Source organism: Schistocerca serialis, chromosome 2 (genome assembly GCF_023864345.2).
Source record: "Schistocerca serialis cubense isolate TAMUIC-IGC-003099 chromosome 2, iqSchSeri2.2, whole genome shotgun sequence".
Taxonomy (NCBI): Eukaryota; Metazoa; Arthropoda; class Insecta; order Orthoptera; family Acrididae; genus Schistocerca; species Schistocerca serialis.
This window is the reverse complement of record NC_064639.1, coordinates 954078725-954097328: the sequence shown is the minus strand read 5'-3', so window position 1 is coordinate 954097328 and position 18604 is coordinate 954078725. Positions and strand designations below refer to the sequence as shown.

The following is an 18604-nucleotide window of genomic DNA, read 5'->3' as shown; positions in this document are numbered from 1 at the left end:
ATGGGGTACGACGTAAGGCAGCTCCCCCTTCCGTCTGGGCACGCTCGCTGCAACCCGATGGACACCACGCATGGAGCTGTGACTATCCTTCCGCAGTAGCACCCCTTGCTGCCATCACAACGCGGCTGCAGAAGGGCTGCACACAGGACGCTGATCTCCAGAGATGCCATCAGCTGTTAAGCAGCACGCCGCCCGCCCTCGCAGGCACCGACCGCCAACCAGGCCTAGCGCTGCCTCTGCCGTGACGCGAGAAATGGCGACCTTCGGCTGCTCTGCCAGCCACTACGCTCACTGCCCTCCGCTGGCGACTTCAGAGGACAGGTCACCATCAGCAGCTACATCAGTGAGGGTACGTGTTGTCAAAAGTGTTGTGTGGCAAAGTAAAACGCGAAATACAGGGTGTTACAAAAAGGTACGGCCAAACCTTCAGGAAACATTCCTCACACACAAATAAAGAAAAGATGTTATGTGGACATGTGTCCGGAAACGCTTAATTTCCATGTTAGAGCTCATTTTAGTTTCGTCAGTATGTACTGTACTTCCTCGATTCACCGCCAGTTGGCCCAACTGAAGGAAGGTAATGTTGACTTCGGTGCTTGGGTTGACATGCGACTCATTGCTCTACAGTACTAGCATCAAGCATATCAGTGCGTAGCATCAACAGGTTAGTGTTCATCACGAACGTGATTTTGCAGTCAGCGCAATGTTTACAAATGCGGAGTTGGCAGATGCCCATTTGATGTATGGATTAGCACGGGGCAATAGCCGTGGCGCGGTACGTTTGTATCGAGACAGATTTCCAGAACGAAGGTGTCCCGACAGGAAGACGTTCGAAGCAATTGATCGGCGTCTTAGGGAGCACGGAACATTCCAGCCTATGACTCGCGACTGGGGAAGACCTAGAACGACGAGGACACCTGCAATGGACGAGGGAATTCTTCGTGCAGTTGACGATAACCCTAATGTCAGCGTGAGAGAAGTTGCTGCTGTACAAGGTAACGTTGACCACGTCACTGTATGGAGAATGCTACGGGAGAACCAGTTGTTTCCGTACCATGTACATCGTGTGCAGGCACTATCAGCAGCTGATTGGCCTCCACGGGTACTTCTGCTAATGGTTCATCCAACAATGTGTCAATCCTCATTTCAGTGCAAATGTTCTCTTTACGGATGAGGCTTCATTCCAACGTGATCAAATTGTAAATTTTCACAATCAACGTGTGTGGGCTGACGAGAATCCGCACGCAATTGTGCAATCACGTCATCAACACAGATTTTCTGTGAACGTTTGGGCAGGCATTGTTGGTGATGTCTTGATTGGCCCCATGCTCTTCCACCTACGCTCAAAGGAGCACGTTATAATGATTTCATACGGGATACTCTACCTGTGCTGCTAGAACATGTGCCTTTACATCTACGACACAACATGTGATTCATGCACGATGGAGCTCCTGCACATTTCAGTCGAAGTGATCGTACGCTTCTCAACAACAGATTTAGTGACCGATGGATTGGTAGAGGCGGACCAATTCCATGGCCTCCACACTCTCCTGACCTCAACCCTCTTGACTTTCATTTATGGGGGCATTTGAAAGCTCTTGTCTACGCAACCCCGGTACCAAATGTAGAGACTCTTTGTGCTCGTATTGTGGACGGCTGTGATAAAATACGCCATTCTCCAGGGCTGCATCAGCGCATCAGGGATTCCATGCGACGGAGGGTGGATGCATGTATCCTCGCTAACGGAGGACATTTTGAACATTTCCTGTAGTTTGAAGTCACGCTGGTATGTTCTGTTGTTGTGTGTTTCCATTCCATGATTGGTTGGTTGGTTGGTTGGTTTGGGGAAGGAGACCAGACAGCGTGGTCATCGGTCTCATCGGATTAGGGAAGGATGGGGAAGGAAGTCGGCCGTGCCCTTTCAGAGGAACCATCCCGGCATTTGCCTGGAGCGATTTAGGGAAATCACGGAAAACCTAAATCAGGATGGCCGGACGCGGGATTGAACCGTCGTCCTCCCGAATGCGAGTCCAGTGTCTAACCACTGCGCCACCCCGCTCGGTACCATTCCATGATTAGTGTGATTTGAAGAGAAGTAATAAAATGAGCTCTAACTTGGAAAGTAAGCGTTTCCGGACATATGTCCACATAACATATTTTCTTTCTTTGTCTGTGAGGAATGTTTCCTGAAAGTTTGGCCGTACCTTTTTGTAACACACCGTATAAGTGTGTTTGTGTCTTGTTTCCAGAGATTGGCCTCCAATTTGTATTAATTGTATTTCTTGGTGGTTTTCAAATGCAGTTGCCACATTTGCTTCCTGTTTTACATGACTTACACAAAAGAAACCTTGAACTAATTCTTTACGTTATAAATATGTATCTAATTCTTTACGTTATACTAAGTAACAGTCTTGAACTGTCGTTCGTACTATACCTGATGATGGCATGTTGTTTCCTCTTGAGACATGAATAATTTTTATTTCAATCTCTGTGTTTATACCGGCTACGGCCTTACCGCAGTGTATACACCGGTTCCCGTGGGATCACCGAAGTTAAACGCTGTCGGGAGTGGCCAGCACTTGGTTGGGTGACCATCCGGGCCGCCACGTGCTGTTGCCATTTTTCGTGGTGCACTCAGCCTCATGATGCCAACTGAGGAGCTACTCGACCGAATAGTAGCAGCTCCGGTCAAAGAAAACCATCGTAACGACCGGGAGAGCGGCGTGCTGACCACAGGCCCCTCCTATCCGCATCCTGAACTGAGGATGACACGGCGGTCGGATGGTCCCGATGGGCCACTTGTGGCCTGAAGACGGAGTGCTTATGTGCCTATAAATGTGACAATATACAGTAAAACTCATCGACTGGAAGTATTGAAGGTAGTAACTATTCCTGTGCTTTTTTTTTTTAGTGATTTTGTTGCTGGATCAAAATTTCTGGTTCGTTGTTATTGTTGTTGTTTGTCTATGACTGTATCTTGCAAGGAGGACTGCGTCTTTGATATCATAACGTATCTATATTGTTTTCTTTACTTATAGCTGGTTTATGGAACTTTTGAAGCTACAGCAAGGATAAGTAGTAGGAAGAATTTGATGGAAAGCAGAATTAATAGTACAAAGTGTTACGTTGGTTTGTAGACGAAAAGTATTTTAGTAATTCACTTATTTTGCAGAAGGGGACGAGGGATTAACCAAAAGATTTCCCGTTGATACTATGTCGTGTCTGAGAGTCAACACTTGTTGTGCAGAAACATATTGATAGTAGAGTGTAGAATGAAAAGGCTTCCATGGTCAGTGATTACCTGTTTAATTAATGTGGAAACGCACTGTAGCAATGTGACTGAACATATCTGTTGAACGAGACTGGATGAGTGTAGTCATTGTTAGGGAAGTGTGTTATGTGCAAGGGAACAATAAGAGAAAGTATTCTGTCTTGTACTGGTTTTATTTCAGGGTGACGTAATTCATTCTTTAATTGAGTAACTTTAATATTTGAAAAGTAAAAGAGAGACATATTCGTATTAGGCAAATGGTCGGGATTATTTCGTAATGAAGCGTGTTCTCTATTTAAGGCTCCTACCCTAGAGTCAGATAATCCAATAGGTGGAAAATTAATGTAAAAACAGGAACAGACATTAATAACGAGAGCAGGAGCTTTGTAATCTATACAAACCTTTTATGTGTACACATATTGTTTCTGGTGATAAAATGTGTGCCTGGGAAAGGACGCAATCGACCATGGTTTTTGTGGTCTGGCCTTTACCACAGCAGCCACCTGATGACGTGAAGTTTCTCCAGAAACGACATGTCGCTCGTATTTCACGTTAAAATGTATGTCCCCTTTTCCCAGTTGGATAACTGGGGTAGATTAGGAACATGGAAGTCGCCGAAGTTGCGTGCAATTGAAAGACTTGAACCAGGCCATTCACCCACAAGAAAGTTTTTGCAGTGCCTCTACATTTTATAAATTATAGCCTCCTCCCTCGGTTTTTCTCTGTATGTGAACGCTAATCTCAGCAACTAGAGTAGGGATTTTTATATGGTTTTACTAATATACGGAATGAGTCACGAGATGTGTTTGCGTATATAATTTATTACAGACAGGCCGTCCGTCCTAGATACTTTGTACTACTTGTCCGAAGATGTGACAGACACTAGTACTTAAATAAAAGCAAATTTTTCGAAGATAAAACCACGATAATACTGTGAGACTGTGGTTGAGCATATCCCTAAGACGCTAACAAGATCTGAATCCTGTGGCCTATACTGTGAACAGACCCCTCCGCATTGATATGAAGAAGTCACGCAATGGAAACTAGTAAACATTTGAATTTAAACAGCGGTGGTGCAATTAAACACGAATGTGGGTACCATGAGTTACGAAGAGAAAATGTGAAAGGGTGTTCCATTGACCTATGAACTGAAACCAAAGGTTACAATACTATATTGTTTATTACCAAGGTTAATTTGTTTCCAGTAATTGAACAGGCAACACAAACGATTATAAAGCGTGCAATGTTCAAATGAATTGCTGAAGGTATATGATAATCATGGGTGGATTTGGAAACGAAGTGATACTATTAGCTAGGTTCACGTAAACCGCCAATGATTGCTGAAATAGCAACAGATTAGAGAACAGACCAAGGAAGATACTTTCAAGCACCATTTCCTCGCCTAAGTGAATGCTGAGTTTAACTAACTGACTGCATGAGTCAATTGAGAAAAACAAGGCACTAACTTGCAACTTAAGATTCCGCAGTCCGCTCGTGAGGACGCACACAAATACAGGTCTTGCTTACCATTGCTCTAAAATTAAGGAGCAGAGGATGGCTGTAGAGTTATCAGTTCAGTCAGCTCTAGGACGAAGCTCTCCCTCTCTGCAATTCTAAGACTGCAGACTGAAGCCCAAGTGTTCCCTTCATGGAGATTTGAGATGAAGTGTGCATCTGCTCTCCTCCTCAAAATCTTGCTGGCTCTACCAGCACCAGACAGACGGTAAACGCAGTAGACTTTTCGAGGTTTGACCAATGGAAAATTTATAGCATTAGCAACAGTCTCTCTTTTCCTAAGGAACCTGCTGCGATTAACCAATGATACACATTTCTCTCTTACAGTGGAGCAGAAAGCAGAACCTCTCCCACCGTCAAAGTGACTTCACGTTTCAACAAATGACAGTGGTTGCACGTACAGAATTGCTAATCTTCCTTCCCACTACAAAACTAATTCTGTTGAACTAACATGCGACTTTCTTAAACCATTTAAACATTGCTACTGCTGACCTCCTTTGAGTCCAACAGATTCTCCTCGCTCTGGGTGCATCTTGTTTCTCATCCCCTTGCAGATCTGTGTCTACACAGCTAGAAACAATTAGTACAATCTTTTAGAGGTTCCCTATTCACTCAAGGTTTATTGTTGCAACAGTGCATGTGGAGTAGGTGAAATGATTACATTTACAGATCAATAGCACAAGCGGTTCTAAGGTACCAGAGATCGACCAACGCTGAAACACCCGTACTCCTTGTACATGGTATAGCTTCTTCCACAGGGGGCATTGCAGGCAGGCGTTGATTCTAGAGTCTAGTGGATTGTGCAGATGGCGAATACTGTCCAGTCCAATACACGTGGTGATTCTCCGAAAGAACCATCCCGCCACTCGGAGGGCCACAATCTGACTCCTTCCAAACTCGCTCATTTGGATATAGGTAGCATGGGTGCACGTCCGTGGCATGGCTGCCTGCATGTTTCACACCTCTGCATCACACTAAACCTTCTGGCTGTGAGTATTCCCTATTAAAGGGCAGACACAAATGGCGCCCTGCTAGCTACGCCACTACGCTATTGTTTGGCAGAGAGCGTTGAAACCACTGTCAGTACATCTACACTCCTGGAAATGGAAAAAAGAACACATTGACACCGGTGTGTCAGACCCACCATACTTGCTCCGGACACTGCGAGAGGGCTGTACAAGCAATGATCACACGCACGGCACAGCGGACACACCAGGAACCGCGGTGTTGGCCGTCGAATGGCGCTAGCTGCGCAGCATTTGTGCACCGCCGCCGTCAGTGTCAGCCAGTTTGCCGTGGCATACGGAGCTCCATCGCAGTCTTTAACATTGGTAGCATGCCGCGACAGCGTGGACGTGAACCGTATGTGCAGTTGACGGACTTTGAGCGAGGGCGTATAGTGGGCATGCGGGAGGCCGGGTGGACGTACCGCCGAATTGCTCAACACGTGGGGCGTGAGGTCTCCACAGTACATCGATGTTGTCGCCAGTGGTCGGCGGAAGGTGCACGTGCCCGTCGACCTGGGACCGGACCGCAGCGACGCACGGATGCACGCCAAGACCGTAGGATCCTACGCAGTGCCGTAGGGGACCGCACCGCCACTTCCCAGCAAATTAGGGACACTGTTGCTCCTGGGGTATCGGCGAGGACCATTCACAACCGTCTCCATGAAGCTGGGCTACGGTCCCGCACACCGTTAGGCCGTCTTCCGCTCACGCCCCAACATCGTGCAGCCCGCCTCCAGTGGTGTCGCGACAGACGTGAATGGAGGGACGAATGGAGACGTGTCGTCTTCAGCGATGAGAGTCGCTTCTGCCTTGGTGTCAATGATGGTCGTATGCGTGTTTGGCGCCGTGCAGGTGAGCGCCACAATCAGCACTACATACGACCGAGGCACACAGGGCCAACACCCGGCATCATGGTGTGGGGAGCGATCTCCTACACTGGCCGTACACCACTGGTGATCGTCGAGGGGACACTGAATAGTGCACGGTACATCGAAACCGTCATCGAACCCATCGTTCTACCATTCCTAGACCGGCAAGGGAACTTGCTGTTCCAACAGGACAATGCACGTCCGCATGTATCCCGTGCCACCCAACGTGCTCTAGAAGGTGTAAGTCAACTACCCTGGCCAGCAAGATCTCCGGATCTGTCCCCCATTGAGCATGTTTGGGACTGGATGAAGCGTCGTCTCACGCGGTCTGCACGTCCAGCACGAACGCTGGTCCAACTGGGGCGCCAGGTGCAAATTGCATGGCAAGCCGTTCCACAGGACTACATCCAGCATCTCTACGATCGTCTCCATGGGAGAATAGCAGCCTGCATTGCTGCGAAAGGTGGATATACACTGTACTAGTGCCGACATTGTGCATGCTCTGTTGCCTGTGTCTATGTGCCTGTGGTTCTGTCAGTGTGATCATGTGATGTATCTGACCCCAGGAATGTGTCAATAAAGTTTCCCCTTCCTGGGACAATGAATTCACGGTGTTCTTATTTCAATTTCCAGGAGTGTACTTTCCCCCAGGTGGCTTCTGCCGCCATAGGATCAAAATCGACTTCGTCTTTCCAGGCATGCCAATTTTTTTTCCGGCCGCGTATTTTGAGAGAATTCTTTGCGCTGCTGTGCAAAATGGAAGTTTACAACGTACCGAATTCCTTCTTCAGCCCTCTGTCAGACTTATCAGAATGTTGTACACTGACCCTAACAGCGCCCGTCTGTCCCTTGCACCTGACATAGACCACAGCCTTTCAGCTAAGAGCAGTTTTACGATTTGTTTGCCATGTACTCCTGTGTCCTTAACTCTCACAGAGACTGTCAGTAGATCCACTTTACAGAAAAACATATCTCCTATACCGAAGAAATGAAACTGGCAGTTACCTATTAGATTCGCAATCATTGGTGTGTGATACAGTTATATCCACGAATTCATGTGTCACTAATAATTTTAATTAATTTGGATAGTGCGTTATTAATTAGATTACAGAGCAGTTTTGGGAAAAACTCTCCCTTAACGTTACGAATGCGATGAAGTTGGCGATGTGGATTTTTCACGGTGACGATGGTGGCGGTTGGGTCTCTAGACACTTATGTAAGGAATTTTTGTGATTGGTATTGGAGAAGTTGTTATGTGAAAAAGAACGTAGGAAATTTTTGGGGGAACGAACATACAACATTTTATAACGGCTTTTGTCTGGATTTGATTTATTGAATCTCTGGTAAGATTTATACAGTTCTCTTTTGGATGGTACAAAACTGAATGATCGCATAGGTGCTGTTGAGGATGCAACAAATTACGTACGTGAAATACTAACAGTTTACTCTAAAACTGTTCAGAAACCATTTGGTCTGTATTGGAGTGTTACTTGAGTACAGAGCAAATAATAATCTGCCTGACTGGAGAGTGCAACAGATGTGTTGAAACATCTGAAGAAAGGTGCCTCTCCTTTCTGACTTCACGACATGTCACTCATTATGGAGGGACAGTGGCTCATTTTTTTTCAGACAAGCAAATGGTAAGTTGCGGTACACAAAATCAGCAAGTCATCGCCATGATACTGATCTCAACTGACAGTTTGTATACCTGGTGTTACATCAGGAAATAATGTGTTTATGGTGTGTGCGGTGATCGGTACTCAGAAGTGAATGACGCTCACAGGTGTATGTCAGAAGCTCAGTGGACGCCATAAACTTTGTATCTGAGCAGTTCGTCTAGCACAAGCTTTTTCGCATTATTAAATAACTTTTTTTACAAAGCAGTAATGTACACTAGGGATAAGCTGAATGAGGCTACGCGTTACAAACAAATGGGCCTCGTATTCGATGGGATGCAGTCCACAGTTTCTGTTCGGCCATCCTGATCTCTGTTTCACGTGGGTTTCCTAAATTAATTCTGGCAAGTGTCGGGATGGTTGCTATTATAAGACCATCCTTGTCAAACTAGACTTGTAAACATGTGACAGTCTGTATGTATGAGTTGTTTTGTTCTTAAACTGTGATACCATGATATAGTCAACATCTTTGCAGAAGTGAGCCCTGTATTGTATAAAACTACAAGAAGAAACTTACAAGAACAGTTTTTTTTTTTTTTTTTTTTTTTTTTTTTTTTTAGATCCGAGTTTATAACTATTTTGATGCCTCTTGCAAACCGTCCATGAACATAAAAAAGATATAAAGATATTACAATCTTCAATAGGATCATAGCTAATAAAGCACTGGTTTATTCAGACCCAAATGAGGACAACTTCATTAACTCTCCTTTGATTATCAACGGAACACGTCATGTTGTAGATTCTAAAACAGCTCCAATTTTATACTCAACTTGCGATCAAAAAACGTTTTAGTGATCCTTGAGGCACAGAAAACACTATTTCCAAAGGTCGTTATTGTACTTCCATAACTGTATGACGATCAACTGGTTTACAAGATCTGACCACTATAACAAAACTGAACTTTTTTTTTATTCTCCATGGTAGACAACACATTACTGAAGTTGCTGTATTTCGTTCCAAGAAATGCATAGATCACTATTTACGACACAAGGTCCTACTAACTCAACGTAATCTTTTGGCTTCGTGACAGATATTAATTATGCAGGATCAAACTATTTTACGATACAAAGCTTCACTAGTAGCGCTTCCAACAATTTTTACGAGTCGAAAAAAAATATGACACAATAACATATTGAGGCAACAATTTGTGCTTCAAAGGACTATATTTAAGACTACAGTGATTAAGCCATACTAATCACCGTATAGACGGTGTCAGGGGGCGTAAGTGAAGATGTTTTTATTGGTGATTGAGGACAGTGTACCGAGCAACAATAGATCAGTGTTTACTTCACTTGCAGACTAACAATTGTGCTATTAGGAGTAGTATGTTTTTAGGTTGGTTAGTATCTCTAAGTACATGTGGCAACACAAAGCCATTAATAATGATTTTTTCCCCTGGGGAACAGGTCAGGGGTTAAAGTGAGGATGCATGAACAGAAGCTGTTAGTCTGTGCTGGCAGGCATCGTCCGCTTAGTGGTGCAGTTATGGCCATGCAAAAAACATCAGGTAGTAAATTATGTGACGTGTTTGTCACAATATCTGCACTGATACCCGCAATACTCTGTAGATTAGCCCACTGGGCAAAATGTTCGTCACCTCTTAAGAGAGCTCATTAGTCGCTTGGGAGACTGTGTACAACTGGTACCAGGCGCTCATGTGAACCTCCAAACTGACGCAAGCCGCACCGTAGTGCATGTGCGGAACAGTTGTTTAGGACCAGCGCTGTAAAATGACTACGTGGAGATGTGACAGAAGGCCCGAAAAGAGCTACCGTGTTTGGGCGTTTCCATGACCACACAGTGAATGAAGATGATCGTTTTGTTGGTGTATCAAAGTGGGCTCTCCAACACATCTGCAAGGAATCGTGTATCAATCGCAAACATGTAATACGGCATAAGAAATGTGGTCGCAAAAAGAGCGTAGCCGACAGGAACCAGAGGCGCCACTTGTTGTCTGCAACAATCTGTTTTAAACCCGAAAGGGATTGCTGCTGTCAGTGAATGAGGGTCCATCTGAACCAGTTTCTAAGCCAACATCGTTAAGGAAGCTGGAAGCAATACACACTGGCAGCCTAGTACCTCGAAAGAGGGCATTGCTCACACTAGTACATATAGCTGCATGTCTTCAGTAGGCCAAGCTACACAGAAACTGGGCATTAGCTGACTGAAGGTGTGTAGTGTGGTCCAACGAATCACGATCTTGCTCTTTTTCTGGTCAGATGAGGCACCAAGAGCACCAATGGCCCTATGAGGCACTTAGCCCATAGTAAGTTGATGGTGTGGTTCAGGTCGGAGGTAATTGTACGATGTTTTGGGGGCGTCTTTCGTGTCGTGTCTTGAGTGCACTTATTCAGATTACCATAGAAATGTACCAGGATGTTGGTTTCAGATTTATTGGTGACCTAGTTTTACCCTTTTTTTTCTACATCTTCATGATTATGATGTCGACACTTCTGTCTTCCAGGATTTCAACAGCCCTGTTTACAGTACTGGACGCATATGTCTCTAGATTGACGAACACTCAGGCACCCTGTCTCACCTCGGCTGGCCAGCAAATTCACCCATACCGAACAGAAAATGTCTGGATCTACTTGGAATAGCAGGTGACATATCAGCATACCTGCAGTTTGGTAGTTCCAAGGGAGCTATTCATCAGTCAGTGAGTAACTTACACTATATTTGCCGCACCTAAAGAAACTTGTTCGGCTTTTTCCCCACAGAACTGAGGTCATTATCAGCGCTTGGGGCTGTGTTTGTCGCTATTGATGTGGTGTCTCCTGGGGGTGGGGGGGGGGGGGGGTGGGGGGGAGAGAGATTAAATTTTTTTTACGGTGTGCATGCCATGGGCTTCTGTCAGGTTGCTCAGTTGTGTCCCATTGTAGCCTTGGTACCATTTGCATATTTAGTGTTCAGATAATCGACCATAAAGGCGGTCTGTCTGTTTTTGTTCACTTCCAAGGTCTCTGTGCAGCGCTTTGTCCTGTCCTCAATGGTCCCTTCTGGACAAGGTTTAGAGTCATTGCCCGGAACGATGAAATATGACTTGATACGTCTTGGTCTGCTCATCTCTTCATCAGCAGGGACAGCCGCAGAGATCCAGTCGGCATCGATGGCAGCGTCCAGCAGCTGGCTGACGACACCAGGTCTCCCACTGTGCAGAAGGGCGACCAGCTGCACTAATGGCAGGCACAGGACAATCCACATAGTGTCAGGGCGCCATTACATCACCAGCACCAGCATCAGCAGCAGCAGCACCACCTGCAGACCAGATACACATTCAGTGCCTCTGGAAAAGTGTTAAATTCACAAAAAGCGTCACAATAACTCTTGGAGGTTAAGTTTTGCATCAGAGTTCACTGATGGAAATTGAGATCACAATATTTATAACCAGAATCGTCTTAAAAACCTGGTGGGGATGACCCACCACACATCACTGGGGAACGTAATTAAAAAAATTAAAAAAGATCCTTACATTTCGCTATCTAACAACCGGTATGCAGATTGTACAAATTGTATGTCCTCTGTAGTTGACAGAGCTACCAAACAGGCTACAGAGAACTATGAAGGACACCGGACAAATATTTACACCGCTTGTGTCCCTGATAATGATCTAAATTTGACGAAGGAAAAGACTTCACAAATTTCTTTAGCTATGTCACATACAGCAGAAGCCTCTCCTTGACGATTAGAACCCATATACACAAAGCAACCGAATTGCAGGGATGTTGATACCTTTCACAAACCGTTTCTAATAGGGAGTTAAGATTGGGCGATTCAGCGTGTGACTCGAGATGCGACGTGTGCCGAAGAGTTTATAAAACCAGGAATGCATGCAAGCAGCCTGTGAACAGGGCCGTCAAAGTATTGGAAGACTAGTAGTTTATAGCGTATTGATCATGAAGATGTGGGAGGAAGGTCACTGAAAATGTTGAAATAAACATCTTTGTTTAGGTACATGGTAATTTGAATGAGTGGGCCCACTTTATGGTACAATAAACACACCCATAAACATCACAGCAACCACCTTCCACCTGAACCATTTTTAATATGCTACTGGTGCTCTACAAAGTGGTTGGTATCGGTGCAGATAGACTGACCGATGAAATTGGTTCTGCACTGAAAAGGGATGTTGTAAATCCCATGGATCCTGAGACCGAGACTGTCCTCAAGAAGGCCTAGCATCTCCTTTATCTTCTGAGGTCGGAAAATACAGGGTGGTCCATTGATGTGACCGGGCCAAATGTCTCACGAAATAAGCATCAAACGAAAAAACTACAAAGAACGAAACTCGTCCAGCTTGGAGGGGGAAAACCAGATGGCGCTATGGTTGGCCCGCTAGATGGCGCTGCCACAGTTCAAACGGATATCAACTGCGTTTTTTTTTAAATAGGAACCCCCATTTTTATTACATATTCGTGTAGTACGTAAATAAATATGAACGTTTTAGTTGGACCACTTTTTTCGCTTTGTGGTAGATGGCGCTGTAATAGTCACAAACGTATAACTATGTGGTATCACGTAACATTCCGCCAGTGCGGACGGTATTTGCTTCGTGATACATTAATCGTGTTAAAATGGACCGTTTACCAATTGCGGAAAAAGTCGATATCGTGTTGATGTATGGCTATTATGATCAAAATGCCCAACGGACGTGTGCTATGTATGCTGCTCGGTATCCTGGACGACATCATCCAAGTGTCCGGACCGTTTGCCGGATAGTTACGTTATTTAAGGAAACAGGACGTGTCCAACCACATGTGTAACGTCAACCACGACCTGCAACAAATGATGATGCCCAAGTAGGTGTTTTAGCTGCTGTCGCAGCTAATCCGCACATCAGTAGCAGACGAATTGCGTGAGAATCGGGAATCTCAAAAAGTTCGGTGTTGAAAATGCTACATCAACATCGATTGCACCCGTACCATATTTCTATGCACCAGGAATTGCATGGCGACGACTTTGAACGTCGTGTACAGTTCTGCCACTGGGCATAAGAGAAATTACCGGACGATGACAGTTTTTTTTCTATTTAGTGACGTAAGCGTTATTCACCAACAGCGATAACGTAAACCGGCATAATATGCGCTATTGGGCAACGAAAAATTCACGATGGCTGCGACAAGTGGAACATCAGCGACCTTGGTAGGTTAATGTATGATGCGGCATTATGGGAGGAAGGATAATTGGCCCCGTTTTATCGATGGAAATCTAAATGGTGCAATGTATGCTGATTTCCTACGTAATGTTCTACCGATGTTACTACAAGATGTTTCACTGCATGGCAGAATGGCGATGTACTTCCAACATGATGGATATCCGGCACATAGATCGCGTGCGGTTGAAGCGGTATTGAAAAGCATATTTCATGACAGGTGGATTGGTCGCCACCGGACCTGACGTCCCCAGATTTCTTTCTGTGGGGAAAGTTGATGGATATTTGCTATCGTAATCCACCGACAACGCTTGACAACATGCGTCAGCGCATTGCTAATGCATGTGCGAATATTACGGAAGGCGAACTACTCGCTGTTGAGAGGAATGTCGTTACACGTATTGCCAAATGCATTGAGGTTGAGAGACATCATTTTGAGCATTTATTGCATTAATGTGGTATTTACAGGTAATCACGCTGTAACAGCATGCGTTCTCAGAAATGATAATTTCACAAAGGTACATGTATCACATTGGAACAACCAAAATAAAATGTTCAAACTTACGTACGTTCTGTATTTTAATTTAAAAAAAACTTACCTGTTAGCAACTGTTCGTCTAAAATTGTGAGCCATATATTTGTGACTATTACAGCGCCATCTATCACAAAGCGAAAAAAGTGGTCCAACTAAAACATTCATATATCTTTACGTACTACACGAATATGTAATAAAAATGGGGAGTCCTGTTTTAAAAAACGCAGTTGATATCCGTTTGACCTATGGCAGCGCCATCTAGCGGGCCAACCATAGCGCCATCTGGTTTCCCCTTCAAGCTAGACAAGTTTCGTTCTTCGTAGTTTTTTCGTTTGGCGCTTATTTCGTAAGATATTTGGCCCGGTCACGATCAATGGACCACCCTGTTGATCTTATATTTCGTCTTGCTAGGACTCTAGCTATTTTGCTGGATGTAGATATAAAGCTATTTTCCGACGTCTTAAGAAGATAAAGGAGATGCTGCGCCCTCCTAAGGACAGTCTCGGCGTCAGAACCCTTGGGATTTACATCTGTTGTGAGTACGGAAGCAATTACATCGGTCGGTCGATCCGCACCTTTTCCGATCGCCGTGCAGAACACGGAGAACGGGAGAAATCTGCAGTTACTGATTACGGCCTCACAAACAAACATAAAATACTGTTTGACGAAACAAAGCTTTTGTCCCAGGTTCCTACATACTGGGATGCTGTAATTAAAGGGGCTACAAAAATAAGAATGTATCCGAAGATCTTCAACCACGACAGCGGATATTATCTTAGCGGTGCACGGAAGCGAGCTCCCGATCTAGAGAAGAGCCAGAGATATGCGTGGCAATGTTCACACTACAGTGGGAGCGGTGGCGCATCCAGTGCAGACGTTGACACTATCTGCGACAGTGTTACTTAATTACCGACCAATCAGAAGCCGTATATGGGGTATATAAGATCACACAACAAGAGTTTTGACAAGCACTCGCTCCTGAAGCTCGAAGGTTTACACTGAACTGATGCGGCAAGAAGTTCGAGAACGTTTTATAAACAGTGCTGTCACGAAAGACTTCGTTTTGAAGATAAAGAAAAAAACTAGAACTACAATGTAAGTAGAAAAGCAGATACCACCGCTGACTGCTGGAGCTGGTAGCGCGGAACACGATCTTCTATAGGCTGCGGTAAAGACCAACTGCTGCACGACGTGCAGTTGCTGTCGTATAAATCGCGAGTGCTCCGCCCACCGTCTCCAACATTACGTCAGTGATAGCCAATGGCCTTGAAATACGATTAAAATCAGTAAAATTACAGTCGTGTATTGAAATATTTAGGTCACTACCACAGTCATTTAAATATATACTTAGGCTTGTGTAAAATATAACAATAGACAAGGTAAAATGAGTGTAATAGAGAAATGAACCATTAAAATTCAAATTAGACCCATAGTGCCCTCTAGGGAGCTTGTGCGTAACTTACGTATAGCAGAGACGCCTCATAAGGACGCCGTCACTAACCATAGTAACGGTATGAAGATCGATATGCTCGATTTCATGTCAAAGATACTGAAGTAAAGTTTAAAATTTTGACTCGGAAAGTAATTTTACTTTAATACAAAAGGAGCCGTACTTCAGACGCTAAAAATATAGAGGAACTACAAAAGAAGAGTAAAACAGTACGCTATTGACATTAAAATTAGGCAAAAAGTACTCTCTGACGGGGCGTGCACGTAGCATTGTAGTGCAAACAGGCTGTGACAAGTCGCCATCAGTAACCACGGTAACAGCTTAAAGATCAAAATGTTCCGATACACGTCACAGGCACAGAAGTATTCGCTTGTTATAACAACTTTAATTCAAAACAGTTTATATGGCATAATATTATTATATACAGCAGAAATATTGGGTACATTACATAGAATAGAAAGAATGCCACTGATGCTGAATGTCACACATACGGTTCCCTCTATCAAGGATTGTGTGTAGCGTATGTCAAGGCCCCTCTGCTCGACATACGTTAGACACAAACCCTCCTAGATGGTACCGTGTGTCTGTTATACAGCGTCATCGGCATTGTTTCTGTTGTTTGTGACGTATATATGGTTTTGAATCAAAGTTGTAATAACGAGCGAATACTTTTGTACCCGTGACCTGTACCTGAACATATCGACCTTTATGCTGTTACCATGATCACTGGTAGCGTCTTGTTTGAGCCATCTTTGCATTACATGTGTTACGTGCAAGTCCCCTCAAAGAGTACTATGTGCCTAATTTTAATATCAGTGCGGTATTTGTTGTTGTTATTTTGTACCTGCTTTATATTTTTAGCGTCTTTGGTACTGTTCCTATCGTATTAAATTACGATTACGTTCCGAATCAAACATCGTGAGGCATACTTCTGCATCTATGACTTGAAATTGGAATACATCGGTCTTCATACCGCCCTCTTAAGCCTCTTTAATCAGCATACCTTACCTGTAAGTCCCCACAGAGGGAACATTGTGCCTGATTTTGATGTAAATGGTTTATTGCATTATTGTTCTTTGGTAGTTCCTTTACATTTTTAGCGCCATTGGTACTGTTCCTATAATATCTGTTTATTAACTCTTCTGTTTAGAGTTATGACTAAGTTCCTAGTCAAAAACCGTACGCCATATTTTCGTATATTTGACATGATATCGGACCATATCGATCTTGATACTGGTACTATGGTTACTGATGTCCGACCTCGTGAGCCATCTCTGCTGAATCAACGTCACACACAATGACCCATAGAGGGCACCATAGGTCTAAATCGAACGATAATGGTTTATTTCTTTGTTATGCTACTCTAAATTTTCTTTTTTTATATTTTGTGCAAGACTATTGTTATATTTATATGACTGTGGTTTGGATCTCAATATTTCATTGTTCAGTTGTACTTTTACTGATTTAATAGTGTTACACGGCCATTGGCTATCACTGACGTAATGCTCGATAGAGTGGACTGAACTGTCGCTCTTTATGCGATGGCAACTGCACGTCATGCCTCTCCTCAACAATCCCGCCGAGCATCTGACCCTCAGCCTCTTCTTCTCCAATCTTATCGTCACATGTGCCACCATCTACATCCGCCCTCGTACCCCCATCCCATACGATTTCCTGGTCCACACTGACCGCACCTTCTTCACCTATGTGATTGCCACAGACCTCAGTGTCCACAGCCGTGCTCCTGCCGAACTCCAGCGGTGGCATCAGTTTGTCACCACCCTCCACGGAGACCTGGTTCCCCTCACCCAACCCGAATCCTGCACCACTCCTGACGTGATCCTAGCCTCTCTCAACCTCCTTGGGCGCATCAGCGCAGAAGTCCTTGACCTGATTGGCAGCCACCATGGCCCCATCCTCCTCACTATCTCTGCTGGTCACCATCCACCATCCCTGCCCCGTTCCTCGCCCTGACAGTTCTCCTAAACTTGTCCACAATTACTGCCACGCCAACTGGGATGCCAACTGGGACTCTATACACACCCAGGTGGAAAGCCACGACCCTACCTTCCACTCTCCTGATGACATCTCTCGAACCGCTGCCCTTCTCCATCAGACCTTGACTGACGCTGTAGCCACCCATATCTCTACCAGAGCCATCCACCCAACTGCCCAGCCCTGCCCCCACAGGCTGTCCTCCTTCATGAATGCCATCGCCTCTACCGATCCTTCTTCACACTCATGACCAGGACGCACTCACCCACCATCGGCAATTACAACAGCACATCCACAACATGCTTACTGTGAAGAAACGTCATGCCTGGCGACAGACATACACACAACACAACGCCACACTCACAATAAACTCTCCCAAGTATTGGTCTGGTTTCCATCTCTTTACTGGGAACTGCCCTACCCTGCAGTACCCTCTCCTCCTTGATGACCATCCTTTTCCTGAAAACCTCACTAAGGAGAACCACTTTTCCTCCCACCTATTTGATGTCTTTTCCATTCCAGAGATCCCCAGTTTGATTATTCCCTCTTCCCCAATGTCATCGAACATATGGGTAACTCCATTCCTCCCCTTGCTCCTAGCTTCCAGTACTTGGGCCACACACCACCATCAGAACTTAACACTCCCATCACTACACAGAACATCAGCCTCACACTTCACACTAAATACAACACTGTCCCTGGCCACGACCACATTGCCTACTGCCATCTCAAACACTGCCCTCCCTCCATCCTTGCAGTCCCTGCTGCCCTCTACAACGTGATCCTTGCCACCAGCTTTTACCCCAAACTGTGGAAAAACTCCCATATCCTAATGTTCCTGAAGCCTAACAAGCCTCCATCTGATGCCTCTTCCTATCACTCTCTATGTCTCACCTCGGTGTTCAGCAAGCTCTTGGAATCCATCCTTACCCTGTGAATCCATCACCACTGACACCACCTCCTCCCCAACACCCATTGTGGCTTTCTACCTTCCTTCTCTGCCGACGACCAACTCCTACTCCTCACCCATCTCCTCTCCCTCCAGCTTAATTCCAGTCACTCCACCATTTTCGTCTCACTAGACCTTGAAAAGGCCTACGACCACGTATGGCTTCCCGGTTTCCTGTTTAAACT

At 45.0% G+C, this 18604-nt stretch overlaps 1 pseudogene; it reads left to right on the top strand.

Moving 5' to 3' along the window:
- Positions 1 to 2501: 2501 nt before the first annotated feature.
- Positions 2502 to 2619, top strand: LOC126458688 (5S ribosomal RNA; annotated as a pseudogene).
- The last annotated feature ends 15985 nt before the right edge of the window (positions 2620 to 18604 follow it).